Source organism: Equus quagga, chromosome 13 (assembly GCF_021613505.1).
Source record: "Equus quagga isolate Etosha38 chromosome 13, UCLA_HA_Equagga_1.0, whole genome shotgun sequence".
Classification (NCBI taxonomy): domain Eukaryota; kingdom Metazoa; phylum Chordata; class Mammalia; order Perissodactyla; family Equidae; genus Equus; species Equus quagga.
Window position 1 is genome coordinate 63999340 of NC_060279.1, and position 18563 is coordinate 64017902.

The 18563-nt window shown below is 37.4% G+C and overlaps 1 protein-coding gene across 17 annotated transcripts in view; it reads left to right on the forward strand.

Moving 5' to 3' along the window:
- The window catches only part of LOC124251199 (prothymosin alpha-like), a 269250-nt gene that overhangs the window by 82575 nt on the left and 168112 nt on the right, over window positions 1-18563 (forward strand). For 11 of the 17 annotated variants that reach the window (XR_006891696.1, XR_006891694.1, XR_006891689.1 and 8 more), the window contains 2 exons: window positions 2957-3228; window positions 6380-6523. The exons of 3 other annotated variants lie outside the window; for them this stretch is intronic. The gene's annotated coding sequence lies outside the window, so the exon portion shown is untranslated. Of the gene's footprint in view, window positions 1-2956; window positions 3229-6379; window positions 6524-7125; window positions 7184-7366; window positions 8926-18563 lie in introns of those variants that run through there. 3 more of the 17 variants (XR_006891690.1, XR_006891693.1, XR_006891695.1) reach the window with 3 other exon arrangements.

Sequence of the window (18563 nt, forward strand, 5' to 3'; positions counted from 1 at the left end):
TTCAAGATTTCTTCCAAACCTTAGGTGTGTGATACTGTATCAGGGGCAGCTTATCTTTGGGTGTCGTATGAACCTTTCTCCACACTTCTGTTCAAGCAGCTCAAGGTGTCTAGACTTTAGTGCTTTACTTTTTCTGATATCTTCCCTCTCAGTTATAGAGGAAATTAAATCAACCAGTCAATACAATAAATTAGCTTACCTGTGAATGATCATAGTTATGTCTATATTTTCCTTCCTTCCTTGACAGCTTCAGTTTGTCCAAAAGAAAATCAGAGGTCCATGGAATTAATACTCCTCTATGGAGAACAAGGGATAGGCAATATTTGACCAAGTTTCCCTTAGCAAAGGGAAGTAGAGTTGGGGTAATTATTGAGGGTTTTCTAAACTTAAAAAAAATTATAAATAATCTAATTTAGAACAAAATGATACCAATAATTATCCTTATTTCAGAGACTCACTCTTTAAGCTTTTTCAATGAAAGTTTATAGATTCTGAGAATACTACTAAATTGAAGAAAAAGGTGATAATGAGCTATGAATTTAGGTTTTGTATGGACGTTGTTAAAACAGCAGAAATCATGATCTGTGTGGAACTCCTATCCATGGCAGCGCCTATGTGTGAGGCAGGATGTGCCTTCCCAAGTTTCATCCATGCGGATGCATTGTGGGACAAGGACCCTGGAGCCAAACAATGATTAGGAAGGATGAAGACATGCATTGAAACCGAAGGGTGAGGTTGATGAATAAGTAACAAGAAAATTCAGAGATAAGCTATGAGGTTCAATGTATATATCAAATTGGGCCATTGAGGAGGATATTTAAGATGAGATCTAGTTGATCCTCATTATTCGTGGATTCTGTATTTGTGAACTTGCCTACTTGCCAAAATTTATTTGCAACCCGAAAACCAAAGCTCACAGTGCTTTTGCAGTCATTTGTGGATGTAGACAGAGTGATGAAAAATTGAAGTCACCCTACGTGCACATTCCCGGCTGAGGTCGAAGGAGCTGATGTTCTGCTTTCTTCTTCAGTACTCATACTGTAAATAAATTTTTTTTTGTATGTGTGTGGTCTGTTTAATGCCACATTTCCCACATCTTTGTGCTTTTTGTTGGTGATTTTGCTGTTTAAAATGCCCCCAAAGTGTAATGCTGATGTGCCGTCTAGTGTTCCTAAACATAAGAAGACTGTGATGTGCCTTACAGAGAGAACACGTGTGATAGATAAGCTTCATTCAGGCATAAGTTACAGTATTGCTGGCTGTGAGTTTAGTATTAATGACTTGACAATATATGTTGAATAAGGTGTCTTTAAACAGAAACATATAAAACAAGGTTATGTATTGATTGGTTGACAAAAATGTGACTAGAATCTCGCAAGAACTTAAGTCTGCTTCTCTTAGGGAATATAACTACCACGAATAACGAGAATCAACTGTAATACCTTGGGTGGGTCAAAGAAATAGCTTGGGCACTTCAATGTTTCTCATCTTTTAAGCTCAAATCCTTGGAGTTTTCTGAGGAGCACTTATTTTCAAGAGCACATTGGCAAATCCTTGTCCTCAGAAAGGTGCTAGTTTTTGTGATATAATTATTCTACTTGTATGGGAAGTTGGTAGGCTGAACATTCTGCTAAGCAATTTTGGAAATCTTTGATTTCATAGATATTTGTTGTGTGAAAATTTGCTGCATTTCTCTTAAATATAATCCTAGTAAAAGAATGATTTATATACCTAAGAATTTCACCTTCTTAATTTGGCTTTATGTAGAGATTTGTTTGTTTTCAGAACTTTTAAGATTACTCCTTGTTCAGAGCCTGTCTCCTGGGGTTGGAATTAGAAACTGATATGCAGCTTGAGAGGAAGGTTCTAGAAGGACTGTCAGAACAAATATAGGGCTTGAAAGAAAACAGGCCACAGACCGAGGAATAAAATGGTGGTGGAGGAAACAGAGACAGAGAAGTTGGTCAGAGAATCTCAAATCTCACCATGGGCTGGGACAGATGGAAGTTCAGAACGGTGAAGCTGAGACCAGTAGGGAACAACCAGCTGAGAGGATGGATGAAGGTCAGGGTACAGCTCAACAGTGGACTCTGCATCTGCTTACTTGAGGCTCACTCTTCTTGGGCCTTGGACCTGATAATAGCAGGGCAGATCTGTACCTTCCTATGTTTTAATCACGTTAACATTAGTAACCATTTTATTATGTGTCTGTTGTGAATGGAATATAAAACACAGAAATTACAGACCTTATTTTGAAGAATCAATAATCTGTTTGTGGAGGAAAAGACCAAGTGCACATGGGAAATTATAGATAGTGGGACAATACATTGATGAATAGAATATTATCTAAAATTCAATATGTAAGTGATGGGGAAAGGAAATATCAAATTGGAGAGGATCCAGGATCTTATTTTGCCAAATGTAGAGCCAGTTCCACAAATGTTTCTCTCTTCTTTTATTTCAGAAAAATAAAAAGTAGAGAATGTAAGAAAAAGCTTCATAAAGTTAATTTCAAAATACTTTTATTTATTTTTTATTTTTTTTAAAGATTTTATTTATCCTTTTTCTCCCCAAAGCCCACCGGTACATAGTTGTGTATCTTTAGCTGTAGGTCCTTCTAGCTGTGGCACTTGGGAACGCCACCTCAGCATGGCTTGATGAGCCGTGCCATGTCCATGCCCAGGATCCAAACCAGTGAAAACCTGGGCTGCCGCAGCCGGAGTGTGCGAACTTAACCACTTAGCCACGGGGCCGGCCCCCCAAAATACTTTTAGTTTTTAAGATTATTTCTTGTAAGAAAAGCTCACTGATATCATGCAAAAAAAAAAATCAAAAAGCTTATCTGCTGCCAAGTCAGGAGTAGTTACTGTTGACTACTCATGCTTTGTCCAGTACTATTCAAGGGGATAAAGGTAATATTAATAAAGGATAAAAGTAGGTCTCTTTCCTTCTACAGCCAAGTCAGAGAAAATTCTGAAGAAACATCAAACACAAGATGCCAAGATAAGTGTTGCAATTTATTTTTTATTTTAAATCATAGGAGTGATGCTGCTTTAGATTTTTACTTAGTTTTCTCCCATTAAATGTAATGTTTCTTTTTTCTGCATTTGTCTTCGATATTTTTTCGGCAGTTGGACTATGCTATGTGTAGGTGTTTTTTTATTGGTTTGCTTTTTCCTTTTTCAGAAAAAGTCCTTCTTGGGGTTCTCTGGGATTCTTGGATCCATGGTTTGTTGTTTTTCATTAATTTTGGGAAATTCTTGACCATTTCTACCTTCAAATATTTCTATTTCTCTTTTCCTCCTTGGACTTCAGTTACACACATGTTAGGCCTTTTGATATTGTCCTACAGCACTATTTTAAAAAAAATTTTTAAATTTCTCATTTTCACTCATTTTTTCTTTGTGTTTCAGTTTGGATACTTTCTATTAATCCACCTGTAGATTCATTGTGTCCTGTTTGCTAATGATCCCATCAAGGAAATTCTTCATTTCTAATATTATTTTTTTTATTTATAGCATTTTTATTTGACTCTTTTTTTGTTTTTGCTAAGGAAGATTTGCCCTAGCTAACATCTGTTGTCAACCATCCTCTTTTTGTATGTGGGCTGCTGCCACAGCATGGCCACTGACAGATGAATGGTGTAGGTCCATGCCTGGGAACGAAACCTGGGCTGCTGAAGCAGAGTGTGCCAAACTTAACCACTAGGCCTCTGGGGCTGGCCCTGAATCTATTTTATAGTTTCCATCCCTTTGTTAAAATTTCCTATCTGTTCACTGCATGTCGTCCACCTTTTCCTGTAAATCCTTTAAGACATTAATCATAGTTAAAGTCCCTGTTTGATAGTTCCACCATCTAAGTCATCTAGTGTTTGCTCCTGTTGGTTGGTTTATCATTTGACAATGGCTTGCTTTATCTTTTTTTTGGTATGTCTTGTACTTTTTATTGAGTGGTGAACATACTGTGTAGAAAAAGTGAAGAGACTGAGTTAAATAGTATTTTTGCCTGGTAATGACATGCCTCTTCTTTCATGCCACTAGTGTGGAGGTTGAATCAATCTATTCAGGAGTTGAGCTGGATTTGGGTCTTGTTATTGCTATGGTTATCTTCAGTTCACCACAGGCTTCAAATTCCCCCAGTGGTGGCTGCTGTTACATTGTGCTTAGAGTGGGACCTGGAGTACCAGAAGGTTTTTCTCAATGTTCCTGTTCTACCCTGCTTGCCTGAATCACAGAGGGATCTCCCTTCATGTTCTTGCTTTTCCCAGTGATAGGCTCTGGTTGTTTGTTAATTGGTGTTAGGCTCATGGTAGGGACAGGGGGTTCTCTATTGTGTTGGTCCAGCCTCAGTCTTAGGCAACCCCTTTGTGCCTGGGCCTTTGGGTTAGTATTTTCTCAGCATTATTTCCTCTCCTCCCCATGGCGGCCAAATTCTGCCTTGTGTCTCTGATAGGTCTCAGGTAGAAGAGAACTTCTTGTTCTCTTAGTAGAAGCTGACCTCTGCTTGGCATCACTGCAGAAACCTGGGCCCAAGATTTCCTGCCTCACTCCAGAGAGAGAGAGTTTCTGCTTTTGCCCCTTCCTCATAAGCAATGGGTCTTTGTCTGGACTCTGGGGGCATCAGGATTTGTTTTCTCCTTTAGTGCCTTAAGGCTATTGCTTTGTAGGAGAAGAGAGTCCATTTCAGTGTCTGTCCCCAGCGACAGCAGATGTGCCACTGAAGGGGGCTCTCTTGGGTTTCCTGTCCTGCCCTCAATCTTTCTTGTGAGTGTGAATACCTAGTGGAGGCCCATAGAACAGAGATTGTGAGTAGAAACTTCCCTTGTGTCTGAGGCTCCTAGCTATTCCAAATGGATATGCCAGTCCACACTTACCCTTTAACAATATATTAAAATTTCTGCTGATTTATTCTTACCTGCTTAGAGAGTGACCACCTCTTTCTTCCTTGCTCTGCCAAAGGCTGAACAGTTTGTGTGTCCAGTCACCCTTTGGAAAGGCTTGTCCCTCTTTGGAATTCAGATTGGTTGAGGCATTATGATTTCAGTTCTCTGATGGGCTCAAGCATTGTTATAATTTTGTAGATCATCTGACTTTGTTGTTGTTGTTGTTAGAGTGGGAAAAATGTTCTTTTATGGCATTCAACATCATAAGTGGAAATAGAACCCTGAGTTTTTTATTTAATCTGCGGGTGTATGTATTACCATGCTAATTAAAACAAAATTTTGGGATCCACTAGAAAGCACTAGAAACCAGGAGGAGAAACATAACCATCCTTTTCTCCTTTGCATCCATAGGGTAGTTGAAACAATATTAATAGTGTTAACCTTGAACTTCCCTAAAGCTGTTTCTGAATCCTGAGTCCTAATATCTCTGAATTCTAATCAACCCCATGCCTCCTCCCTCCTCTCTCCTTCAGAGGAATTAAATGGGAGGATTGAGGCTGAGTGTCTCCTATTGCAAAGTGGGCAAATGTTCTAGAAGCTGGGTTGAGCAATGTAGGAGTTGTGGGTGACTGTAGTAGCAACTACAGCAGCAACTGTGTGTGCATGAAGGGACCATATGGAAGTAGGGAACAAAACAAGAGAAAAGGAGAAGAGATTTTTTTTTTATATAGTGCTTGCATTGTTGCAGATCAAAATCAGGCCAGATCTTTATCAGGATCTTATTATTTTTGCATTTTGTAAAGTTTTTCTTTTTTTTTTTGTGAGGAAGATTGGCCCTGAGCAAACATCTGTTACCAAACTTCCTCTTTTTGCTTGAGGAGGATTATTGCTGAGCCAACATCTGTGCCAATCTTCCTCTATTTTATGTGGTATGCTGGCACAGCATGGCTTGATGAGCCATGCTAGGTCCGTACCCGGGACCCAAACTTGTGAACCCTGGGTTGCTGAAGCAGAGCACGTGAACTTAACCACTACACCACCAGGCTGGCCCAAAGTTTTTCTTTTTTAATTATAAACACTTTTATAGTCAGCACTAAAGTTAAAATAAATAGATAGGTAATGCCACAATGGACAAAATGTATTGGAAAGTTCAAACAAATTTCTGGACCTGTATAGACAAGTTAACTTACCATGTTGTCTCTGAGGCATCTCTTTTGTTCTTCTTTAAAGCATTTATTGTACATTCAGTATTCCTAAGAAGCAAGTATTCTATTGTGTTCCAGAACTAGGGTTTTGTTTATATGTGATATATGGAAAGGAGCCATCCTTGATGGTCTAGTGGTTAAGAGTCTCTTACCGCTGGGCCTGGGGTTCAGCTTCCGGTTTGGGTTTGTTTCTCGTTGGGGAACCACACCACCCTTCTGTCGGTTGTCCTACTGTAGTGGCTGTGTGTTGCTGTGATGCTGAAAGCTATGACTCCAGTATTTCATATACCAGCAGGGTCACCCATGGTGGACAGCCTTCAGTGGAGCATCCAGACTAAGAGACTAGGAAGAAGAATCTGGCCACCCACTTCCGAAAAGATTGGCTATGAAAACCCTGTGAATAGCAATGGAGTATTGTCTGACATAGTGCCGGAAGGTGAGAGAGTGGCACAAAAGACCCGGCAGGGTTCCACTCTGCTGTACCCAGGGTCAGTAGGAATTGGAATCGACTTGGTGCGTGTCCAACATATGCAAAGGACTTTACTGTATTTCTCCAAATCTAAGATGCACATTTTTTTCACATTTTAATTTCTCTGAAATTGGGATGTGTTTTACAGTTGATGGTCTATCACAGCTTAATTGGCATGATCTTTTTCCTTAGTGAATAAAATAATAGTATGTTTTATAATTAATGACATCTAAGATTTGAGGAAATGTGGTATTACCTAGGTGGTGTCACAGATTAGGAAACTAATAACCATCTGACTTTTTGTTTTGTTTTTGGTAGAAATGGGTGGAACTGTCTTGACATTTTCTAGATTGATCCACCCACAGGGTGATATATGCCTGTGTTTGAGATGTTTAGGAAGCTTATATTTGAATTTAAAAGATGAACTAAATTGTATTATGGTATAAAATATAATACCTCTCTTCCTATAGATTTATAGTATTTTTATTTTCCCTTCTGCTTTTCATTTTAATCATAATCTTCTTAGAGGGTTGACCACTCTGTTTTCTTTTCCCCTATTATTTTCACAGCAACTAGCTGCCTGTATTTTATGTCCATAAAAGGATCCTGTGCTCAAGTGACCATTTGGTACTGCAATTCTCCACTTTCTTTAAAGGGGACACATGTCGAGAGGATAAGATTTTGGTGTCATCACCATTTAAATGGTGGTGGAAATCTATAGCAGGAAATACTCTTTAGTTACTTTATGAATTCAAATTTTATTTATTCTTCTGATGGGATAGATTATAATTTGTTGTTTTTGCCTCATAGGAATCCAGCTGTTTTGATTACAGTGCCTGGATATCAAAGGATGACTAAGACTTACTCCCTTTTCTGAAATGAAAGACTTGTGAAATAATTAAAAAATCCCCTTAAGATACTCATAGCCACTAATAGCTTTAATTAATTAAAGGCGGAAAATCTTAGTTACACTAAATATTATGAATGACCTTGACATCAAAAAGTATGCTCAGGTGTTTAATGAATTTGTTTGTTGTCTTTGATGTTGGGTCATAAATGTTTATAGCTGGTAGCTCAGATAATTTGGGAAAGTAAATATTCTTTCTCACTATCAACATAGAATTTAGAACTGTTCTCTGCAGAGCTGTCATTTTTACATAGGAAAATACGGTGATGTAAAGAAAACTGTTTCCTTCCCTACTTGGACTTAAAACACTTTATTTCATTTGGTGGTTTCTCTTAGACACAATCTCAATCATTCTGCCTCATGTATTCACTCTTCTCTCTAGTACCGAATCAGTTCTTTGACCTATCTGTTCTGAATAGACACGTGAATAAGAGCGATAGGAGAGAATTCTGATAGAGCAAAATAAGCATGATCAAACCAGAGTTCTGACATGTGTATTGAAACAATTACCAGGAGCCATACCTGGCTCTCTCTTCAAGTCTGATAGGCTCACTCTGGGTAATCCTTATTTGAGCAGATTTTGTGTACAGAGATAGTGTACAGATAAAGTGTACAGAGGCTTCTTCTAGTGCTTTAAGGGAATACATCTAGAGCCATGTGTACTGAGTCAAAAACAAAAACAACTCAAGTTATCCATGGTATTTTAAAACAGTGTAATGAGAAGAAGTTTCAAAATGTACTCTGCAATGTAAACATAATATAAATGAAATGGTTCTGAAGGCGCAATGTGATTGACTGGACTTAGAAAGAGGTAAATGTTGGGTAAATTTTGGACTTAGATCTTGGGGAGTGTAGTTTGATTCTTGGCATTAGTGGAGTGAAAAGATATTAGAAAGCACCTCACTAGAAAATTTCAGGATATCAGTGAATCCAGTAGGCTTGGGGTTGGTTGGAGGGGTGGGATTATAAAGAAATGGTATATGGAGCACTTGTGTCACAGTTTTCAGAGACAGAGAATCTACCACAAATTCATAGAAGTACTCTTTCCTCCAGAAAAGCTGCCTTTCCCCCGACACTTAATAACTGTGAAGTGTAAATGTAATTCTTAGTGAATGTTTATATATCATCAATTATTTTTTATTTAAGAAATAAAAAATAAAAGGGAAATAAGAAAGAACTGACCCATAGAAGAGTTAGATGTGTGTAACGTGGTCTTTGGAATTAATGGGTGTTTTTAAAGGAATTTAAAAGGATAACTTCTATCAAAATATGACACCAGAAGGGTAGAAAGTATCTAAAGGCCTAAACACTATATTTCATGCAACAATTTGAATATTTCTAAAGTGTTTAAGACTGCATTGAAAATAAATTACAAACTTCTAATGGCTTCAATGGAGCTTCATTCAGAGAAGGAAAAAAAAAGGCTTTTGTATAGTATGGAAACCATCTTGAGTTCAACAAATGCCAGAAAAAATTATAATTGTAAAAATGAGATGTCAACTATCCTTATTACAGTGGCTGTGTTGTTTCCAATAACAATTTGGCGTTTTATTTAGTCTGTAACAATCTACAATTGAAATATAAAATAAAGATTTTTCTTTTATTTCCCTCTGAAGTTCTGTGCCAAGCTAAGCAGAACTGAATGAAACATCTGTGGATGATTAAAACAAGCTTTCCTATGGGGTTTTGAATAGAAAGTAAACATGGATTTTATCCATAGTCAACAGCATTTACAAATGTAAAGGGAGGAAGCTACTGAGTTTTTGAAGAATGAGCTGTTAGGGAGGAAATAGAAGTATGGAACGGCAGATGGCGATAATTATTTCCATACGGTGAAAGGCTTCTATTAAAAAAAAAATGACAGTGAGCTGCTCTGGTTGGGTGATATTTTATTGAAGCAATTTTTGTGTCTTATTGCCTATCTTTGTCTTTCTAGAATAGTCCTATCTCACGAAACTGAACAAATGTGACTAACCTGTGAGGGATTTTGTATGGGAGTCTACGTTGGTGCTCCAAGTGAGAAAACCACGTGTTAGGGGTTATCCAGCGGGTTGAGGCTCCCCACTGGACGCCTACCCATCTCCTCTACCTGAGATTTTCAGTTCTGCAGTCTTCCCTGCTTAACTGTATCTTGGGTCAGTCACAGCTTCCTAACTTCTTAAGACCACGTTGTGTAGCAGTTAAGGACCCTGGCTTTGCTGCCAGGATGCCCAGATTTGAATTCTGCTTCCCCAACTTGTTAGCTGTGTGAACTTTGGGAATTACTTTACCTTTATATACCTCAGTTTTCTCATCTGTACAATGGGGATAATTATAATGCCTGCCTTAGTATTTTACACAGCCTAATTCTACCTAATGGTAGGATTAAAAGAAATTAATATATGTAAAGCATGTCCACCAGAGTTGCCTGGACTGTACCCTAGACCTAATGAATCATAATCTCTGTACTTTCTTGATCATATACTGCTTGTTAGTAAATAATTTTTGATCATTTATTTTCACTATAGGCTTGTTCATATAGTTAGTAATGTACATGTACTGTTGTCCTAATATAGTAACTACATTTTATAACATATACAAGATAGATGTTTTAAAAGAATGAGATAAAAGTAAATATAAAAATTTGAGCATCTTTTCCCCATATCCCACTGGGTTAGGATTCAGAGATCATTGGTTTAGAATGTATTTGCTGAGTTGAACTACCTCCAAAAAAGTAGTACTGAGTTCACCTAGCCAAAATCTTCAAGAAATGACAACAAACAGCAACAACATAGTCCCAGAGCTTTGGTTGTCAGTTCCTCTGTTTCTCATGCATGCATCTAGACCAAATGTGAAATCCTGTCCCCAGTTCCCTATGTTTTGCATTTCAACAATATTTTTGTTTACTTTTATCCCTTTGTTCTTTGTACATTTTTATATTGCCAACCAACTCATTATTTGCAGTTGTGACCTTCACAGTATTCAAGATCCTCTGTTCTTAGCCACAAATGTCTGTAGCTTTCCAAAAGATAAAATAAGCTCTTTGTTTTTAATTGTTGATAAAGGTTTCCTCACTTCCACCCTATTTCAATTTTCTTCCCAATTGGCAGCGGTTCCAGCAGCTTTCTTAGTTCTGGGTCACCAGTGACCCCACCTCAGTTATGCTGCGTCAACATGCAGAGGTGTTAATCTTCTTTTGTTCCCTCTTGCAGCCTTTCCCTAGCTTTATAATTATCCAAGGTGGTAACAGTTCTTAAGAACACACTCTGTCACCTTGAAATCAAGTGGGTTTTAGCTGAAAACTCAGGCAAGGACTTAAAGATGTTGTTTCTTTCAGCTATGAATAGTGAGGGAGAATTTGAACATGACAGTCCTTGGTTGTAATGATATTTAGATGATGGATTCCCATTACCCTGCATAATGTAGGATGTTGACATTTTATTCAAACATGTAATCCTTGTCATTGAGTGTGGGAAGGAGAGAGACTGCTATCTGGAGTAGGGGCAAGACAGGATGGCACTACAGAAAAATGACATAAAGCCCAAAATAATAGCAATAATCATTTTCCACTTCTTGTCATGTCACTTTTAGAATTCACATGATGTCCTGTGGTGCTGTCTTCATGACTCTAAGTGGCTGCTGTAATTATGAGCAATGTTTAGGGCACATGTTATTATACAAATGCATTAAGTACACATTAACATCAATTATATATGGCTATTGAAACAGAGTATTTGATTTATGTCCTTAGAATCACATCTTTGTAAATAGAAGGACTTCATTGCTGAATTATCTGTTAGGTAAGCTTGCGTTTGGGTTATAATGCATATTCTTTTACACTGTTAATATGTTGAAGATAAAAATATCATTACTACCTTAATGACACCGACTTTGTTGTGAATATTCAAGAACAACGATATGATAGTAACATTGCTGTTTATCTGGAGAGATTTAAGAGGGTTTTTATTTAATTTGAATATCCCATATGTACCATACACTGATTAACAATTTATAAACAATTTGAATACAATAAAATATACACAAATGTACAGAGAATGCAATCTTTCAGACTTCTTGTAGGAACATCATAACAGCCTAGAATGAAATATCCCTACCTCCCCTCCTGAATACAAGGAGAAAGAAACATAATGTAGAGTCAAGGAGAAGGAGACACTTTACCTGAGTGATGAGAAGGAATCAACCATTGAAGATTTGTGGGGAAGGCGTTCCAGACAGAATTGACGGTAGTTGCAAAGCCCCTGGGGTAGAAATGAGATTGTGTACTGAAGGAACCGAAAGAAGACCTGTGGGGCTTGATCAGAGTGAGGAATGGGGAGAGTGTTAGGAAATGAGGATGGAGAAGTAGTCAGAAGCCTGAACATGCAAGGCCCTTTAGGCCAAAGTCAGGAATTTGGATATTATTACAATACAAAAGATAGCCATTGGAGCATTTTAAGCAGGAGAGTGACATGGTTTGACTTACTCTTTAAAAAAATCACTTTGTTGGGGCTGGCCCCGTGGCTGAGTGGTTGAGTTCGCGCGCTCCACTGCAGGCGGCCCAGTGTTTCGTTGGTTTGGATCCTGGGCGCGGACATGGCACTGCTCATCAAACCATGCTGAGGCAAGCGTCCCACGTGCCACAACTAGAAGGACCCACAACGAAGAATATACAACTATGTACTGGGGGGCTTTGGGGACAAAAAGAAAAAAAATAATAATAAAAAAAATATTTGAGAATAAATTGCACAATCATGTTCCTGTACCCCTAAATACTTCAGGATGTGTTTCCTAAGAACAAGGACATTCTCTTTAAAAAAAAAAAAAATCACTTTGTTATTGGGACAATTGGTAAAATTTGAATAAGGTCTTTAGATTAAATAATAAAATTATCAGTGTTAATTTCCTGATTTTGATAACTCTGCTCTGTTTATATGAGAGAAAGTTCTTGTTTTTAGGAAATACATTTTTTAGTATTTAGTGGGTAAAAGAGTCTCAAATGCTTCAGAAAAAAATTGTGTCTGGAGAGAGAAGGAGAGAATGATAAGCAAATGCGGTACATAGTACTTCTTCTTGGGAATCTGAGAGAAAGGTACACAGAGATTCTTTGTTCTCTTCTTGAACTGTTCTTGCAGCTTTTCTGTAAGTCTGAAATTATTTCAAAACAAAAAGAATAAAGAAAGAAAAACTGTACTGGCCTGTGTGAGGAATGATTTATAGGTGAGCAAATGTGGAAGCAGGGAGACCAGCAAGAGAACTATTGCAGTGGTCTAGGAGAGCAATGAAGGTGGTTTGGACTGAGGCAGTAGCAAGAAAAATAGAGAAAAGTGATCCGATTCAAGAGATACCCTGTTGACTGGACTTGCCCATATATGTGTGATATATGACCTCGAGTTTCTGGGCTATGATGCTGTTTTCTGAGATGGGAAGACTGAAGTTGTTTAGAATATAGAAAAAGTCTTTCTGATCATTTGAGGTTTTTGGTTACTGGAGTTGATGGTAATGGAATTTATAATCTGCCTGTTACAAGAGTTTATTCCTTAATCTGAAAAAATCTGAGGTTAAGTTCCTGTAAAGGTTGATTTGTTTTGCTCTGTTTTATTGGTGGGGTCTCTGTCATTGAAAGAATAGAAGATACCACTTTGTAGAGGAAGTATGTGAGTGAATCAGTGAAAGTTTATCACTACATTTGGCTAAACAACTCAGAGCTGTACCTCATTATTACTGAAGAGTCAAGAACATGATACAAGAGTAATTATACAGAAAAATTTTAAGAAAATCTATATTTAGACTCTGAAAGTAATATAGGCTGGTTGTAGTAAATTCAAACAAGATGTAAATAAATAGTACAGTGTTCCCTCTCTCTTAATTTTGTGCTCCAGGAAAAACCTCTATTAGCTGTTGAGTGTTCTCTTTCCACATATTTAGCCCAGTACACCAGTTCCCAACCACATCCACAACATAGTTTAACTTTTTTATTTTTTTGATAAAAATGGAATTGTTCTTACCTCTTCCTGTGTAATAAACTCTCCCAAAACGTAGCAGCTTAAAGCAACAAACATTTATTATCTCACACTTTCTGTGGATCAGGAATCTGGATGTTGCTTAGCTGAATCCTCTGCTTCAAGGTCTCTCGTGAGGCTGTAATTAAGGTGTTGGCTGGGGCTATGGTTTCATGTGAAGGCTCAGTGGGTGAAGGATCTTCTTCCAAGCTCACTCATGTGGTTGTAGGAAGGATTCAGTTGGTTGTGAGGCTGTTGGACTAATGCCTCAGTTACCTGTTGGCTGGAGACCTCCTTTAGTTCTTTGCCACATGGGCCTCTCTGTAGGGCAGTTCACAACATGGCAGCTGGCTTTCATTGCAGTAAGGAAGAGGAAGCCACTATCTCCTTGTAACCTAATCTCAGAAGTGATGTCCCATCACTTTTATCATATTCTGTTCATTAGAAGTGAATCAATAGGTCCAGTCCACACTCAAGAGAAGATCACACAAGCGTGTGAATATTGTGATCACTGGGGGGCTATTTGAGAGGCTGCCTACCATAGTGTATATATAGTTATGCAACTTAAGCTTTTCACTTAATGATGTGCTGTGAATATCATTCCGTGTTAGGATAAGTAGATCTAACTTAAGTACTTTTTAATTGTTGTGTAGTGTTACTCCTTTGTATGAATGTATCACAATTTATTAACAATTCCTCATGAGTTAAAATTTAAATTGTTTTTATTTTCACAGTGAATGCCACATACTTTTTTTTGACATTAGTGTAAACATTTTTTTTAAAGACTTATTTTTTTTGGTTTTATGTTTACAACAAAATTGAGAGGAAGGTACAGAGATTCTATATATATCCCCTGTCCCCACACGTGCATAGCCTCCCCCATTATCAATATTACTCACCAAAATGGTACTCTTTTTTTTTAATCAAGGATGAACCTACATTAACATATCATAATCACCCAAAGTCCACAGTTTACCTTAGGATTCACTCTTGGTGTTGTATATTATATGGGTTTGGGCAAAAGTCTAATGACAATATCCATCACTATAATATCATACAGAGCATTTTCATTACCCTAAAAATCCTCTATGCTCTGCCTAATCATCTCTCTCGCCACCAAGGAGTGCAATTTCTGGATTGTATGGTAAAGTATGTTTGGTTTTGTAAGAAACCACCAAACTCTTCCTAAAGTGGCTGCACCATTTTGTAATTCCCACCAGCACGGTATGAGAGTTCCTCTTGCTCCACATCCTTGCCAGCATTTGGTGATATTAGTGTTCTGGATTTTGGCCATTCTAAAAGGTGTGTATTGGTATCTCATTGTTATTTTAATTTACATTTCCCAGTTGACATATGATGTGGAGCATCTTTTCATATGCTGTTTTCCATCTGTGTATCTTTTTTGGTGACGTGTCTGTTAAAGTATTTGGCCTATTTTTAAATTAGATGGTTAATTTTCCTGTGGTTGAGTTTTTAAAAATATCTCAAATATATTTGGATAACAGTACTTTATCAAATGTGTATTTTGCAAATATTTTCTCCCAGTCTGTGATTTGTTTTCTAATTCTCTTGGTATTGTCTTTCACAGAGCAGAAGTTTGTAAGTTTAATGAAGTCTGGCATGTCCATTATTTTCTTCATGGATTGTATCTTTGGTGTTGTATCTAAAGAGGCATCACCATACCCAAGGTCATCTAGGTTTTCTCCTATGTTATTTTCTAAGACATTTTTAGTTTTGTATTTTGCATTTAGGTCTGTGATCCATTCTGAGTTAATTTTTGGAAAGAGTGTAAGGTCTGTGTCTATGCTAATTTTTCTTTTGCATGTGGATGTCCAGTTGTTCCACACCATTTATTGAGGAGACTATCTTTGCTCCATTGTGCTGCATTTCCTCCTTTGTCAAAGATCAATTGACTATATTTATGAGGGTCTATTTCTGGGCTCTCTATTCTGTTCTGTTGATCTGTTTTACTATTTTTTTTGCCAGTACTAAAATGTCTTGATTACTGTAGCTTTATAGTAAGTCTTGAAGTTGGGTAACATCAATCCTTCAACTTTGTTCTCCTTCTTCAATACTATGTTGTCTGTTATGGATCTTTTGCCTCTCCATATAAACTTTAGAATCGTTCTGTCTATATCCATAAAATAACTCACTCGATTTTGATTGGGATTGCATTGAATCTATAGATCAAGTTGGGAAGAACTGACATCTTGACAATATTGAGTCTTCCTATCTATAAACGTGGAATCTCTTTCCATTTATTTAGTCCTTCTTTTATTTTCAGTGTAAACATTTTTGTAGGATGATTCTTAGAAATGTATTACTGCACAAAAGATATGCATATTTGAAAATTTGATAGAAATCACCAAATTTCCCTCCAAAAAGATTGTACAAGTTTAAAATTTTTTGAAGTATATAAGAGACTGCCCTTTCTCCACAGACTCGCCTGTGCTGGATGTTAATAGTTTAATTTTTACCAATCTGTTAAACAAAACATGTCATTTCGTTGTTTTAATTTTCATTTCTCTCACTGATAATGAAATTGCATAAATTTTCATTTGTTTATTTTCCATCTGTATATCATTTTTTCTAATTTCCTATCTGTTATTTATCTTTGTTTTTTTTTAAAGATTTTATTTTTTTTTCTTTTTCTCCCCAAAGCCCCCCGGTACATAGTTGTGTATTCTTCATTGTGGGTCCTTCTCTTTGTGGCATGTGGGACGCTGCCTCAGCATGGTTTGATGAGCAGTGCCATGTCTGCACCCAGGATTCGAACCAACGAAACACTGGGCTGCCTGCAGCGGAGCACGTGAACTTAACCACTCGGCCACGGGGCCAGCCCTGTTATTTATCTTTGAACTTGGTTCATGAAGTAGCGTATCATACCAACTTTCTTTTTTTCCTATGTCCTGGAACAGTTTACATAACAAGGCTTGTTAGAATTGAGACTCATCCTAACTAATTTATGTCAATTTCACCCTCTGGCAGGCCCATGCCCTTATTCAGCTTAATTTTTTTCCATCTGTATTAGTTTCCTATGGCTGCTGTAACAAATTAGCACACATTTAGTGGGTTACACAATACAAATTTATTCTCTTATAGTTCTGGAGATCAGAAGTCCTATATCAAAGTGTCAGGAGGGCTTCTGGAAGCTCTTAGGGAGAATTTATTTCATTGCCTTTTCCAACTGCTAGGGGCTGCTTGCATTCCTTGGCTTTTGGCCCCTTTCTCCATCTTCAAACTCAGCACTGTAGTGTATTCAAATCTTTCTCTTCTCTCTGACTCTGACTCTCCCACCTCCCTCTTCTATGGACCCTGGTGATTACATTGGGTCCACTTAGATAATCCATGATAAACTTCCCAGTTGAAGATTCTAAATCACATCTACAAAGTCTCTTGTGTCATGTAAAGTAACATATTCACATGTTCTGATGTTTAGGACTTTGTCATCTTTGGGGTAGGGGAGAAGGCATTATTCAGCTTACATAGCATCTAAAATATGATATATTTACTTATTTATTCTATTATTGTCTGTATTTCCTCCTTTCTCCCCATCACCACTAGAATGTAAACTCCTTGAGGGCATGGATTTTTTTCTGTGTGGTTTATTGCTGACCCCCCATCATTAAGAATGGTGTCTGGTATATTAGGTGTCCAACTGATATTTTTGAATGAATAAAAGAAAGAGTAAATAAATGAATAAAATCATCTGGGTTGATGCTGTTTTGGGTTAGATCTTAAATTATCATTTCTATTCATTTTGTGGTTATTAGTATTTTTATGTTTTATGTATTTCCTTGAGTTAATTTAGGTCATTTTTATTAGAAATCATCCATTTCATAAAGATTTTTGGTGTATTGGAACTTAATATTATTTTATTGTTAAAATTTCTTTATATTTGTGAGTATGGCTTCTTTCTCAATCCTAAAGTGTTTATTTGGGCCTTCTTTCTTATTTTCTTAGATATAGTTACCAGAGATTGCCTCCATGATCTCTGCAGAGTATTGTAGTTTGCCTCTAGATGTGTTTTAAATTGGAAGCCTTCCCCTCAGGCCAAAGCTTTTAAGATAAGCAAATAGGCCTCATCCATGGAAAGATTAGGTGTTTCTGTCTGCTGCCTCTGCTCTGAGCTCTGAGGGGTTAGCTATGGTGAGTCTGTGTGAGCCTTTTAAGAACTGTCTCTTAGTTTGTTATAGCCTTGTGGCTCTGGTGGCTGCAAATCCTGTTGGCTTTCAAAGCTGGATGTTTTGGGGGTCCATCTCTCAGGTGGAAGTCTTAAAAGTTGGGGCAACAGATGTGGGGTCCAAACCCTTTGCTCCTTAGGGAGAAGTTGGGAGTTGTGAATTCCCTCCTGGTTGTATGTCGCCATGCTGAGGGTGGGTTTTTGGTAAGATTGTGTCTCAGCCTCTCCTCTCTGTTTAAGCATGGATTTTTTTCTCATTTGCCTGATGTTTAGGAGTCACTCAGCTAGTTTCTAGATTTCTTTCAGAGGGAATTTTTCCATCTGTAGCTGTAGATTTGGTGTGTCTGTGGGAGGAGCTGAGTTCAGGAGCCTCCTATGTCCCCATCTTGAACCTGAATCCTGTCAGTTGTATCTTTTCAAAAATCCAGCTCTTAATTTCACTGATCTTTTGTTTTTCTGGTCTCTAATTCATTTATTTTTGTTCTGACCTTTGTTATTTCCTTCTTTCTGCTAACTTTGGGCTTAGTTTGTTCTTTTTCTAGTTCCTTGAGGTGTAAGTTAGGTTATTTGAGATCTTTCTTGGTTCTTAATGTAGGCGTTTATTGTTATAAACTTCCCTCTTGGAACTGCTTTTGCTGTATCCCATAGGTTTTGTGTTCCTATTTTCATTTTGTTAGCCTTTTGATTTCTTCTTTTACCCATTGGTTGTTCAAGAGTGTGTTGTTTAATCTCCACATATTTGTGAATTTTCCAGCTTTACTTTTCTTATTCTAGTTTCCTACCATTGTGGTCAGAAAAGAAACTTGGTGTGATGTTAATCTTCTTCAATTTGCTGAGATGTATTTTGTGGCTTAACGTATGATCTATCTTGGAGAATGTACTGTGTGCACTTAAGAGGAATGTGTTTTCTGTTGCTGTTGGATAACATGTTCTGTATAT